General features: G+C 30.5%; 1 protein-coding gene across 1 annotated transcript in view; it reads left to right on the forward strand.

Annotated features, from left to right (window-relative positions):
- Positions 1-6,319: 6,319 nt before the first annotated feature.
- The window catches only part of LOC106114006 (uncharacterized), a 15,279-nt gene continuing 8,328 nt past the window's right edge, over positions 6,320-13,270 (forward strand). Inside the window, exon 1 of the mRNA XM_013307066.1 lies at positions 6,320-6,349. The gene's annotated coding sequence lies outside the window, so the exon portion shown is untranslated. The remainder of the gene's footprint in view (positions 6,350-13,270) is intronic.

Raw genomic sequence — 13,270 nt, forward strand, 5'->3', positions numbered from 1 at the left:
TAAGATGTTAAAGCGGGCTCTACCACTGTTAGCTTTCGCTTTATTCCGAATTATCTTGCCTGTTGATGTTACGGGACAGGTAATTCCAACTATATTATTAAGTGGAATCCACACCATCACTATAGACCGTTACCACCAGGCGATAATCAAATAGGCACAAAATAACACATCTTATATCCAGTCCATTTATAGAAGTCAGTGATTAAACTATATACATATGAAATGTCTTCAAAGTAAAAAATAGTATTTAATTTTTTTTCTGTTCTCTCCAATTACATGATACTTTGGTATTATGCAGTAAATATCTATTTTAATAATAAAATATTTTATATTGAAGTTAACAATTTTAATAAGGAAACTATTTTTTTAAATTGAACCAAAGTACACATAGTTTTATTTGTTTTTATAATAGGTATTATTGAATGAGTCATTTGTATTGGTACATCGATTCCTTTAAGACTCCATATTAAGTCGATGTCTTGCCAAAATTAAATTTTTAGAAATCAATGCTACAGCCTTGCATATACTAATGTTTATCAAGGTAAGGTTCAAATTATTAGTAAGCGAATAAGTTTAACTAGGTCTCACACACGACTTCGTCCGCGTGGAACTAAAACCGAATAGTAGTAAAACGTTTTATTCGAGACTGTTCTATAACTGTGCCATATTTCAATTTGAATTAAAAAAACTTAATTAATGTCCTATGAGTTCCTCCAGACTATGTTCTACATCTATGCTAATTTTCATATAAATCCATACATCCGTTCTAAAGATAACTTCTAACAAATAACCATTCATCCATACATCCACTTCGCATTTATAATAATCGTAAGATCACGTACTTTAATACATACATACAATAATACTGACATATTGTTATCTCTGTTTTATCAAAGATAATGAAAGGGATGACTACATGTTTTATAAATTTTCGGTCTCAAAAACTAACGGTTATAACGGTGTAAAATCAACCACAGGGACGGTTTCAGTATTTCCGGCGCCATGCGCAATATTTTTCTGGCGCCCCATTATTATTGATGTCGAGGAAAAATCTCTTAAAGATGGAGTACCTTAGGTAGCGTTGCAGGCGTATCTTTGCATCTGACATTAACGCCTGCGGCGCCTGCTTTGCCCGGCGCCCAGGACGGTCGCCCCACCTCGCTTAACCCTAACGCCGCTACTGGTCAACTTCCCTGTACTATGTCAGACACTAACATAAGCTCATGTTCTTCGATAGGGACATATATGGCCTGGCGATATTAACATGAACAAGGCTATGAGTAACGTAAGGTTACATAAGGAAGTATTAAGCCTTATAAAGTTAACCAATAAATGTATATCAAACAAAACAAGAACCTTATGATATTTGCATATTCTCTTGGATGTCTATGCATGATAATGGATGACATTTGGTGTTAAAGTTGTCATACATACATATACGTATTTAAGTACCAGAATATTGTAAATTTAGTAATTAGTTTACTATGTCACGTACAAGGCAGGTTTTTTAATTTATGTATCGCGGCAAAACTTATATTAAAGTTGTTCTCTTCCCGATTCACATAATGCATATAGGAGGCTAAAAACATATACATGCATTATTAAAAATACATAACCTAAAAATGTTCTTGAATATAACAATGTGTTATTTATTCATTAGAGATCATTAAAATATGAAGAAACAGGGTCAAATATGCAAATATAATATTTACTTACAATATTTGTTAAAGCGCTTTGACTATAGATAAATGGACTAGACTAACAGACACTGATTTACTAATAAATTCTGCTACTTTCCGCGAGAGGTGAAGATGACAATCACACATATGTAAATCAAATTGAAACATTTTTTACTCAAAAATTTGCAGACTCGCAATATTGTGCAAAACTTACAGAACCAATTTCTTGTAATTTTAACACCAATTTCGTCAAAAATAAAATTGGTGTAACGGAATTGACATTATTGAGTGTCGTCGAGTCATCGGAGTATTTCATTATAGCCGCGGAAAACAAAAATTTATAGGCGCTAATAACCTTAGATAAGTTTAAAATAATGAATTTCATTTTTAAATGACATTAATTCGTTAGAGTTATTGACGTAGATGAAAAGTTTTGGAATATCAAAAAAGATTGTGGCGCTATCATGCTGGGACTGTCATAATTTTCGTCAGGATTTACAAAAAACAAGCACACAAACAAACAAGTTTAGAACTTATTGTTCGATTTTATTATACAGAAGGGAATGTGCGCTCATAACTGGTCCTGTCTCTTAAAAGTCAAATAATAAGTGCGTATGCAAAAAAGTTTTTTTATTCAAATATCAATGTCATCTGATTATTTAACAAGTTTTTTTTTTGCCTTGAATTCGTTGTTATTGTTTTAAATACTCTAATTAAAAATAAAATAGGCAACATCGTGACAGAACTAATTAATAATATTTAATTTCTTATCGTTGGTTTCTGAAACCAAAATGTATAAAACATAATTATCTTTGTATTATCAAAGATGAGAAGGATGTCGTTATGACCAACGATTATTGATTTATATGAAGCCTTATTCATATTTTGAGTTAAAATTCCTTTTAAAAAGAAGACTGAAGAAGACGAAGTTTTTTCCGCAGTTATGTTTTTATGTTCGATTTGTAAACGCGTTTCTGATGAATTATTTAAATTATGATTATAAAATTATAAAGTTCATAATATTTTGTCAGTGACATTGACATATATAGTAGAAAAACAAACTTAATTAAAGCCTATTTCAATCTATTTAGGTAAAATATACAAGATTAATGTCGAATATAATATTAAGATACAAAAATAATTTTATCCAGCAACGTACAGATGGGTCAATGACCGAATTGTGAGCGTACATTTAAACATTGAAACCATAAAGTTCGTTAACAGATATCGTTGTCTCTGTTTTTTCTTTGATAATGTAAGGGATCGCAATATGCTAAATACTGGAAAAGCATCAGTAAAGGTCCGTTCAGACTAGAGAGGAGATTTTTTTCGCAATTAAAATTCAACTTTAGTAAATTGAAATAAGGTCTAACTTTATTGTACACATCTCTAGCTCTTGATGAAAAATATGTACCAAATACAATTAAACTTTATTGTAATGGTGTAAAGAACAATTTTATTTGCAACAAAAAATCTGCTCTACTCTCCGCCCTGATAAAATTTTTAAATATTTATCAGTTTTTGAATAATTTCTTTTCTTCTGAATAAGAAATCAGAAGAAAATATATTTCTTGAAGAAAATTTTCTACGTCTTAATTTACATCTTTAGGGGATGATTTTTTTTATATTATAAGGTGGCAAACGAGCGAGCGGCCACCTGAAATCGCTGAAATAGCGAAGTGACCGTTGCCCATCGACATACGCAATGGCATATGCGTTGCCTACTTTTAATCGACGGAGGAGAGGATGCACAGAAAGAAAATATTTCCCCTTTCCATGCATCCTCTCATCCGGAAAGTCCACTGCCACTTCCCATCCTTTCCTTATAAGAAAAAGGATGGGAAGGGAAAGAGGACTTGGGCCTCCAGGACGCAAAATAAACTATAATAAAATATTTTGTTTGTTGTCACAAAAATATCTGTGCAAATTTTAAAGATTCCATTTCCCAGTCCCTAATAGTTTCGAGTTTGCGTTAATAAACCAGTCAATTGGTTTAGTCTTATGATAAGTTAGATTGACTGCTATTTTATGTTAAATAACGAATATATATTTAGTTTTATCGCGTTAAATAAACATATAGTTGATAACAGAACAGGTGCTATTAAACATTTGTAACGACAACTTGTTTTAACTGTCTTCCCTTTAACTATATGTTAATTGATTAATGGATAACTTTGATATACACTGGTTGACCTTAGGGCCGCCCACGGCGACATTTTGCAGAAAAACAGCAACGCACTTTCCTCTACATTTGACAATGCGTTAGTCATTGTACATTATATTGACCTTTAAATAGACAGTTGCTTGGAAATGTTTTTGCTTAGTTCCGGCTTAAAGGCGTCTACTAATGTTAGTGACAGTTAATATTATCTGTATTTTTAGTTCAAATTCTCACCACCGCTACCGCCAGCGCCAAAGCATCGAGTTTATATTGATATGGTACCACGAAAAATTATTAAATTAATAAAAATCTGCTAAAGATATGTAAGGGTGAGTATAAAACCCCTGGATTATTAAAAAAAATAGGAACTACATTATCTTACTAATATTATAAATGCGAATGTTTCGATGGATGTTTGTTTAAACGTATCTCCAGAACGGTTTCATGGATCTTGCTGAAATTTGGCATAAATGTAGAATATAATCTGAAAGAACACATAAGCTACTAATTTTGTTTTTTTCATTCAGCGCAGACGGATGCGAGGACCACAGCTAGTATTTAATAAAAATGTGTTACCGAATGAACATATTATTCATACTTGCTAGAGTTATTATAGAAACTTCCAGATTTTACTCACTCGGTTTATATGAATTTACAACTCATTTTAAAAGTTTAAACACATTATAGTCCGATAAATACATCTGACCCGGTGAGCATAAGTGATACTCAATTAGAATAGCTCATTAGCGCCGCCCTATCAATGTTTGAATAATTGTGTCAAAAACCTTAGACTGTGACTGTCTTATGATATATTATTTCTACTATACCTAAGTTGATGTTAACCTAAAACACACATCCCGGCTTAAGAACCTACGCCGTGGTTTGAAAAGAGTAACCGTTTGCTTTTCAGAGCCTCGTTGTCAAGAGTGGAAATTGCCATAATGATCACCGACCTTCGGGAGAAGATGACACGATAAGAAGAAGAATAATTTGGTGTTTTACATTATTTAACAGAACCACGATATGAATACCTTTCTTACCGGGTCAGTTACGTTTGTCGGACTTCTTGTGAATGTTTTAAAGTTTTCATTTTAACATTTATTACAGGTTATACAAGTTTCGGTCGCGCCTCACGGACACGATGACCGATAACTTACAAAAGGGCTTTTTTTTACTAGCATTTACTGGTTTACTTGATCATCAGCTCACTATACATCCCTACTGAGGAGCTCGAACCCCTTAGTTAGCGGTGACTAGACCATAGTCAACCATTTTAGGAATACAACTCCTGGCAGAACCGCGATAGCAGCGCCCCTCTCTCCCAGACCAGATAAAGTGATCGCACTCAAGTATTCTCTTTTTCTTACCAGTTATCTTTCTGTTTTTTTAATAAGAGAAAGAGGCAAACGAGCAGAGGTAACACCGAGGTGTTCATCGACGCCTATGGACATCAGCAATACCAGAGGAATCACAGATGCGGACAACTAAATAACTAATCTGACACGGAAAGAGAAGGGTTTACAGCATTAGTTAGATAACTTGTAATTCACCCTACTAAGGGTAAGTGACAAGATATGGTAAGTCAAGACTTGACAAGTCAGAAATGTAGGATATGAGAATACTGCTAAAGTCAATAATTTTGTGACCGTTTAACGGAGACAGATGCTTTAATGACCTGTATAAAAGTTTTAAGGCTTTTAAGTTTTAGGACAAAAATCACTCGGATGTCCTCAGAACATCCTACCTAGGTTCAGATAAATATTGATAACTATAAGGGGTGTGTAAATATTGCTCGATTTGAATAGAAGCGAATATTTCCGAATTTCGAGTTATTCGCACACCCTTATAAGCATATTACGTATGAAATCTTAGAGGAACAAGGCGTGACTAAGACAATATTCAAGTACAACCAGAAATAATAAAAAATATAACAATTTATTCCGTAAAAAATAAATTAAAAATATTAAATTACACTTAACGGATTTGCGGAAACCATAACCCTAAAATACTAAAAAAAAAATTATACATATATTATTCTCTGACCAGAATTAACCGCAAATTTGTTAAATCGTATATTAAAACGCCAGAGAAAAATATTTTTTTTTTATAAAGTTTAATGACATTTTTTTACACTGGTTTTTTTTTATTTAGACTTTGTTATTACTGGATATTCAGTACCTATTTATAAGTGCTTGTATGAAGTCACGTAGACCTATATATAATTGTATATAAACGAATAAAAAAATTGCAGTGTTCCTAGCGGCTGTTATAATGTATTTGAGTAAACTAGTTCATTACGCACGTTTGGTATATTTTCAAATGTAAATATATTTCTTATTGACTCATTTAAAAACATACTACAGTCCTGAACAGATGTGTTTTTTATATAGTGACTTAGACTAATTAATATTGTGAAAGAAGTGTAAAAAAAATAACAATATGATAACATTTATTTTAATTACATTGTTTTTATTGGACGGTGGGCTTGCAGTTATTTATGAATTAAATGGTATGTAAATAAAAATATTTACATTATTCTCTTACGATGTCAATAAATCAAAAAATACTTAACTATTTTTAATTTTTTATAATCAATTTTTTTTACTTATTAATTAATATAATAATTAATAGAGTAATATAGTATTGAATATAATAATAATAGTAAAAATGTTTGATTTAGTTACGATGTTAATTAATAATTAATAATTAATTGCAGTTAAATTAAGCGTTACAATTTTTACCGAGCTTAATTATTTTTTCTTTGATTGCAGAAAACTATTAACAGTATTATGAGGCGATATAATTTTAGTGTCTTATTTTGTTTTGTTTCTTTTTTCACAATAAATACCACCAGATGACATATACATAACGTTATCATTATTTATTTAAAGTTGACTTTATTTTATAAACAATTTTTTCTACCCGACTTCTCCGAATGACAGAGGATTTTGCCAATACTTATAAAAAAAATCTTTTACAAAAATGGATCTAATCCCTTAATTTACTCACTCTGTACTTTAGGTGTAGACCAACTTAAGTAATTTAAACCAAGTTGTGTTGATCCTTAAAAATATACATCTGAATTTCTGTCTCATGAATTTAGCATGGATATATTTTGGGTCAGGGAAGTTAGTTTCATCTTAATATTAAAATATAATATGGTCTAATCTCCCTTAACTTAAGGTAAGCTCCGAGCCCCTCGGTGGGGACGTATAGTGAGCTAATGATGATGATGATTAAAATATATATCTCGTGATATTTACTCCTTCATTATATTCGTTAAATAAATTCCAGTTCTATACCTTCACGCGTTTTTGAGAAAAAGGGTCTTGACAAACAGACGGACGGACAACAAAATGATCCTGTAAGGGTTCCGTTTTTTTCCTATGAGGTACGGAACCTTAAAAATAAATTCATGAAAATGTTATAATTTGAATTTTGTTGCTTACATTGTATTTATTTAATGTTATCACAATTTAATTTATATACAGAGTGTCCAGGAATGACGTGTACAACGGAGTACCATAAATTCCTTGTTTGTAAATATGACGATCTAATTCAACTTATGTACCTCTATCCAAAGTTGCTTCGTTTAGCCGCTAGATAGTTTTAAAGTTTGCAAATTATTTCAAATTTATTCAAATATCTCAATATATTTTACATATATTTCATTCATATAAACGCAGTTTTTTATTCATAATTACACTTATTCATAAATAAAAAACATTGTCATTAAACCTACAGGGGGCTCGGAAACACGAATATTGGAACAAAAAAGAATATTTATTACAACCCATGTATAATCGCTGCCAACTTTTTTTTTCAAGATTTTGTTCTGTGGTAAAATTTTGATTTGGCCAGCGGTTTTATATCTGAACTTAAACATTTTGAAATTTTATATCAATTATAAAAAATATATTATAAAACTTTACATTATACATCTTAATTTTATAATTAATAGAAAATATATAAGAATATCTAGTTCACACGGTATAACACAGTGACCCTCATTAAGTACATAGCCTACCTTATATTCGGAAGTTAATTTACTTTATGTACAAAATAATTAACATATCTATTACAACACATCACGTTTCCTCTAACTGTTGGAATGTACATTGCATTTTATTGCTTTATAATGAAAAGTGTTTATTTTTATAGGCCTTAATAATTATAAATGTAAATATAAGATATGCCTTGAATTAACCGTTATATATTTTTGTACAGTTATTTTCAGGGGTAAAATTTAATTTAAAAATAAAGTCTGCATCTCAAAGATATATAGCCTAATATTACTAGATGTGTCACGCAACTCCATCTGGGCGGATTTAAACAAAAATAGCCTATATGTTCTTCCAGACTATGTTTTACATCTATGTTAAATTTCACCAATATCCATGCAGCCGTTCTGTAGATACCTTCAAACAAACATATACTTTCGTCCATCTATACATTCGCATTTAATAATATAGCCTATTATCGTTTGTAATGACAATAATAATATAATTTCTTTGTTTCTGGTAAATAACCTTTTTGAAAACATTTAGTATATAAAGTAAGTAAATATATATCATATATACTTATCAAATAAAATCAACTTACAAAAGTAAGTATGCAAATTAGCTGGTTTTAACTAGTCTTCCTACTCGCCAATTTTACCATTACATTTCGTCTGTGATCTGGATACAGGATTGACTTGTTTTGTTACTACTTCTGGTTTCTTGTCAACAAATCAACTTAAAAAAAAGCTGTCATATCTACTGACTTTTCACAGTAATACTAATTACGCCCTTCGTACACGTAATATCAGCGTACTAGCGTGTTACAGCGTAAATCGCGTTGCTCTCGCTTAGTACACAACGTTGGATTTTCGACGGGAATCGTCTATTTAGTTAATACAGGCATAGCAAACATTAACTGTATAGATTTTATCCGCCATCTTGGAAATAGCGGCGATTTTTCTCACGACAATCTTCACAAACAGGTTGCGCGGGATTCTCTTTGGCGATGACATATACATAGAAATGTTGGCGAATCATGATGTGTGTAAATGATGACATTATTTTTGTTTTTAACCTTTTATTTTTTCAAAAATATTAGTAGATTTTTAGATACTAATATTTCTTGTATCATTAAGCTAAGCTTGTGCTAGGATATGGTTTACGACAATAGTCAAATGACGGGATTCAAACTCTCGACCTCGTGATCGGAAATCCGTATCCTTAACCATTAGGCTATTGACGCTTCTACACATTGTATTAAGTTACTTAGAGACCAAGATCGTTGGGCTTCGAATATTTACGTGGTATTGTGTTCGAAGAGCCTTAGTGCAGAATTGTCGCCAATCCGACTTTTCAAGGATCTAATTTAAATAAAAATCGTTTGTTTTTTCCAGCAATGATTAATATACTGTCTTACTTCCAAATTTACATAGATGATGAATTGATCTATATTAAAATAAAACACATTACAAGCTGTCGCCTGCGACTCCGTCCGCACTTTAGAAGGCAGATAGTAGCCGATTTGCAGACCTACTAAATATGCATATAAAATTGCAAAAAAATATGTCAAGCAGTTTCAATGGAATATAATAACTAACAGTGTGACACTAGTTTTTTATATATACATAAGATATAAATATATAGATATTTCATTGATTTATAAGGTTATCCTTACACCTAAGTAATGATTTTCCCGATGTGCTAAATAAATATTAAAATTTCGTATCCGGGAAAATTTGCATCGTAATATGTGTTCGGGGCATTTGATATCGCGGGATCAATTATATCCAATGTGATTCTAAAAAGATAATATACTAATAATTTAATTGCCTTTGGGGAATCAATTTTATTAAGTCTTTCGCTTAGCCTTGTCATCGATTATTCAGAGGTTTTTCCCGTGATTTGCATTGAACTGAACATTATGTGACTTAATGAACATTTTTGGAAGAATTATAATGTGCATTTTATTATCATCCAGACGTACAAGGCGTTAGCCTAATATGTCAACTTCTATTTGGTTTCTATCAAGGTTGATATACGAGAATAATCTGCAAGGTCTATCCAAAAAGAAATCGATGTCTTATTAAACATAGCAGTTGATCGCGGAAATAATAAGAAATGTAATAATCAATGTAGCTCATCTCACCTAGGGATAGTTTAGCTTTCCAATAGTGAAAGAAATTTTCAAATCGGTTCAGAAGTTTCGGAGCATATTCAAGCAAATGGACGATCAAATATTTTCTCTTTATAATTCTAGTTGATGAAATACAGTGAAATTATTACTAATTATTATATTATAGTTAAAAAATAAGAGTAAAGTCCAGAAAATATAACTTTAAATAAGAGAAAAAATTAACGCGTTGATCAGATACATTTAACCATGAAATTTAAACGAAACACTAAAAAAGAATAATAGTTAACGTCGGTTCGGTAAACAACAAAGCTTCCCTCAGTGTCAGAACTATTAACATTAATTAAGATAATTATTTTCTTATGTAAATATCCTTTAAAAAGTTATTTGTGCGTAAGTTCTTAAGTAAAAGGTATTTAGTTAACTTAGATCGTTTATCGGTCAGTTCAATGTAAACATGAAGGTAAAGAACCGCAAATTGTTTGATATATTTGTGTAATAAGTCTTGTATGACCTTCACACTATATGACGGAAATAGTTCAAAACGCGTAGAATCAGATTATTTGGAATTTTATTTTAATGTAAACAAAAACCTTGACTTCGGTTCATTCGGCGTAGGTAGAGAACTTAAAGTTAAGCTGCGATATACTTGTCCTTAAATCAATAGACATTTCGATGGTCACTTCGGATGATGAAGGCTTTTTTATCCTAAAAAATTTTACTAATGTTATAAATGCGAATGTTTAAATTAATCGATGGATGGATGTTTGTTTGAAGGTATCTCCAGAACTGCTGAACGGATTTCGATGAAATTTGGCAAACATATGTTATGTTTCTTTTTTTCCGCGCGGACGGGTCCTCGGGCGACCGCTACTCTAAAATAAATCAAAACGTTGACGACCAAACGATCATGAGTCGCCAGCAGCAGTGGCTGGGTATAGGCCTCTCCCAAAGGTCGCCACGATGACCGGTCTTGTGCCACCTGCATCCAGGACGTTCCCGCAACCTTGTCCTCTGTCCATGGGACGCAGCGTGGGAGGCCTGCCCACGCCGCGTCGACCTTTGCTTGAACTATGACATTGATTAGATTATTACGCATTTTATAATTTTTATTATAAAGATTTTTCTTTCTATTTACATCATTAATTATAAGGAGTGTATATGTCATTTTAAAAATTTAATGACATTCAACCATTTACGTACTTTATTACTATTTCTAAGTAAAGTTTTTACGAGAACTTGTTTTATTTCAAAGAAAATATTAAGAACAAAAAATATATTATTCACAAATTGTTTAAAACTTTTATACATTAATATAGTTGTAAACTTTTTTATAAGCACAAAAATAATGTAAAGTGCAATTATAAAGCCATTTAAATTGTTAAATTGATTCATGACAAGATTATTTCTCGATAAAACATCTCAAACTTTGAATAATAATATTAATGTGTCTCCAAATCCTCCTTCATAAATATTTAATTCCATTTAAATAATATTTAAATTTAACTTGAATTATGATAGGCGTTCACGCATTGATAATAGATGATTCATGAAACCTTGAAATAAATGTTAAGAAAACAAACACAATGATACATTTTATGTTATGCATTCAAATGTTAATTCTTTTAGTTTAAAACTAGATAATATTCAAATTAATACAGCTTTTATAAGCTGCAGAACTTCGTAATTATAATAAAACATTATTGCATCGTAATTACAGGGTGTCCAAAAATTACGTGTCTTTTTTTTTTATTATAACTTTTGGTAAATATGACCTACATTAAAAAATAGTTTACCTCGTGCATGAAAACCCAAAAGATTTCATTATTTCTTAAATGTTTAAATAAAAAGCCTAAATCACAATTTATTTTAACCATATGAATAAAGCAAATAACTGTTTTTAGCTTACATTAATGCAGGAAAAACCACGGAAAATACGTAGTATATAGTATAAATAGCTAGATAGATTAACATTTATCACTAACACATTTACATTAAAATGATATTTATCAGAAGGCGGTTATCGTTCATGAATCAGAGGCAATAAATAATTTCTTTGATACAATCGAAATACTTGTTTAACTGTCCAGACGAAGAACAAACAGAAAAAACAAACAGAAAAAAACAAACATTTTTATATACAATAAAAATTTCTTGTCACGATATTTGTCCGTGACTTTAAAACTATTAAATAAACCTTCATAATTTAATTTTAATTTGATCCATTTTAAATTATAGATTTGTTTTGTTTCGATATTTTAAACTAAAGGTACAATATTGGCAAGAAGTTGCCAAGAGAGGGACATGACATTGGTTTTCAAACCTTAAATATAAGGAATACAATAATCATACGATAATTTCACTAATGTTATTTTATTTACTTCTTATCGACTACAAATATTAATCGATCATCCTCTAAACATTAAGATACATTTTTATGGATTTAAAAGTGATAATTAAAAATATTCTTTAAGCATCTCGGCTCGCAGACACAACAAATAAAGACTTAATTCTTTTACTTTAAACTTGTTTCTTATCTTTTGCCATATTTATTTTACTAAAGAGAATTAAAATAAAATGCACGCAATCAGTTCTATTTATGTACATCCTACAACAAAGTGACGTCACTCTATATAATATATAAATCGAAACATTCTAGTATAAACATGAAATATTTTCACCATAGACAAACAGCATGATGCCTATAGCTAATATATTCTATAATATTTCTAGTAAAATACTTTTTTTCTCATACACTCACTTAATTTATTATAATTTCACCTTAACTCACAATTTACAACAAATCTCAAAAGTCTTGGATTTAATGAAATATAAATTTGTTGGATTCGAGTTATCTCTTTAATTCTCCAATTAAAATGGGATCTATTTTTCTTCTCATTTGCTCAACTATGTAAAAAAAGCTCCTATAAATATTTCACGAAAGTTTCGTTAAAACTTTACTAATAATATATGCATATGCGTTATCTTTATTGTGTAATAATTATCATTAAAAGTGTCATTTTAGTCTTGTCTTATATATTATTTGCTTATATACTTTTAATTTATGACAGAGTTCCATAGAACCTTCTGGTAGAAGATGTCGTGAGGTCAACAACCTAAAAAACACATAATTATTACGGTTCATTAGCACATTTTATTAATTTAATCTTAAAACTTACCGCGTGTTTTATTTTAAAATTTATACAGTTTTCAACATGGACAACTGTTGCCAAGGACAGGAGGAAGTGATTTAATATATATCATAATATGCCCAATAAAAATATAAAAATGAATAAAA

Source organism: Papilio xuthus, unplaced genomic scaffold (assembly GCF_000836235.2).
Source record: "Papilio xuthus unplaced genomic scaffold, Pxut_1.1 DF828142.1, whole genome shotgun sequence".
In the NCBI taxonomy this organism is placed as follows: domain Eukaryota; kingdom Metazoa; phylum Arthropoda; class Insecta; order Lepidoptera; family Papilionidae; genus Papilio; species Papilio xuthus.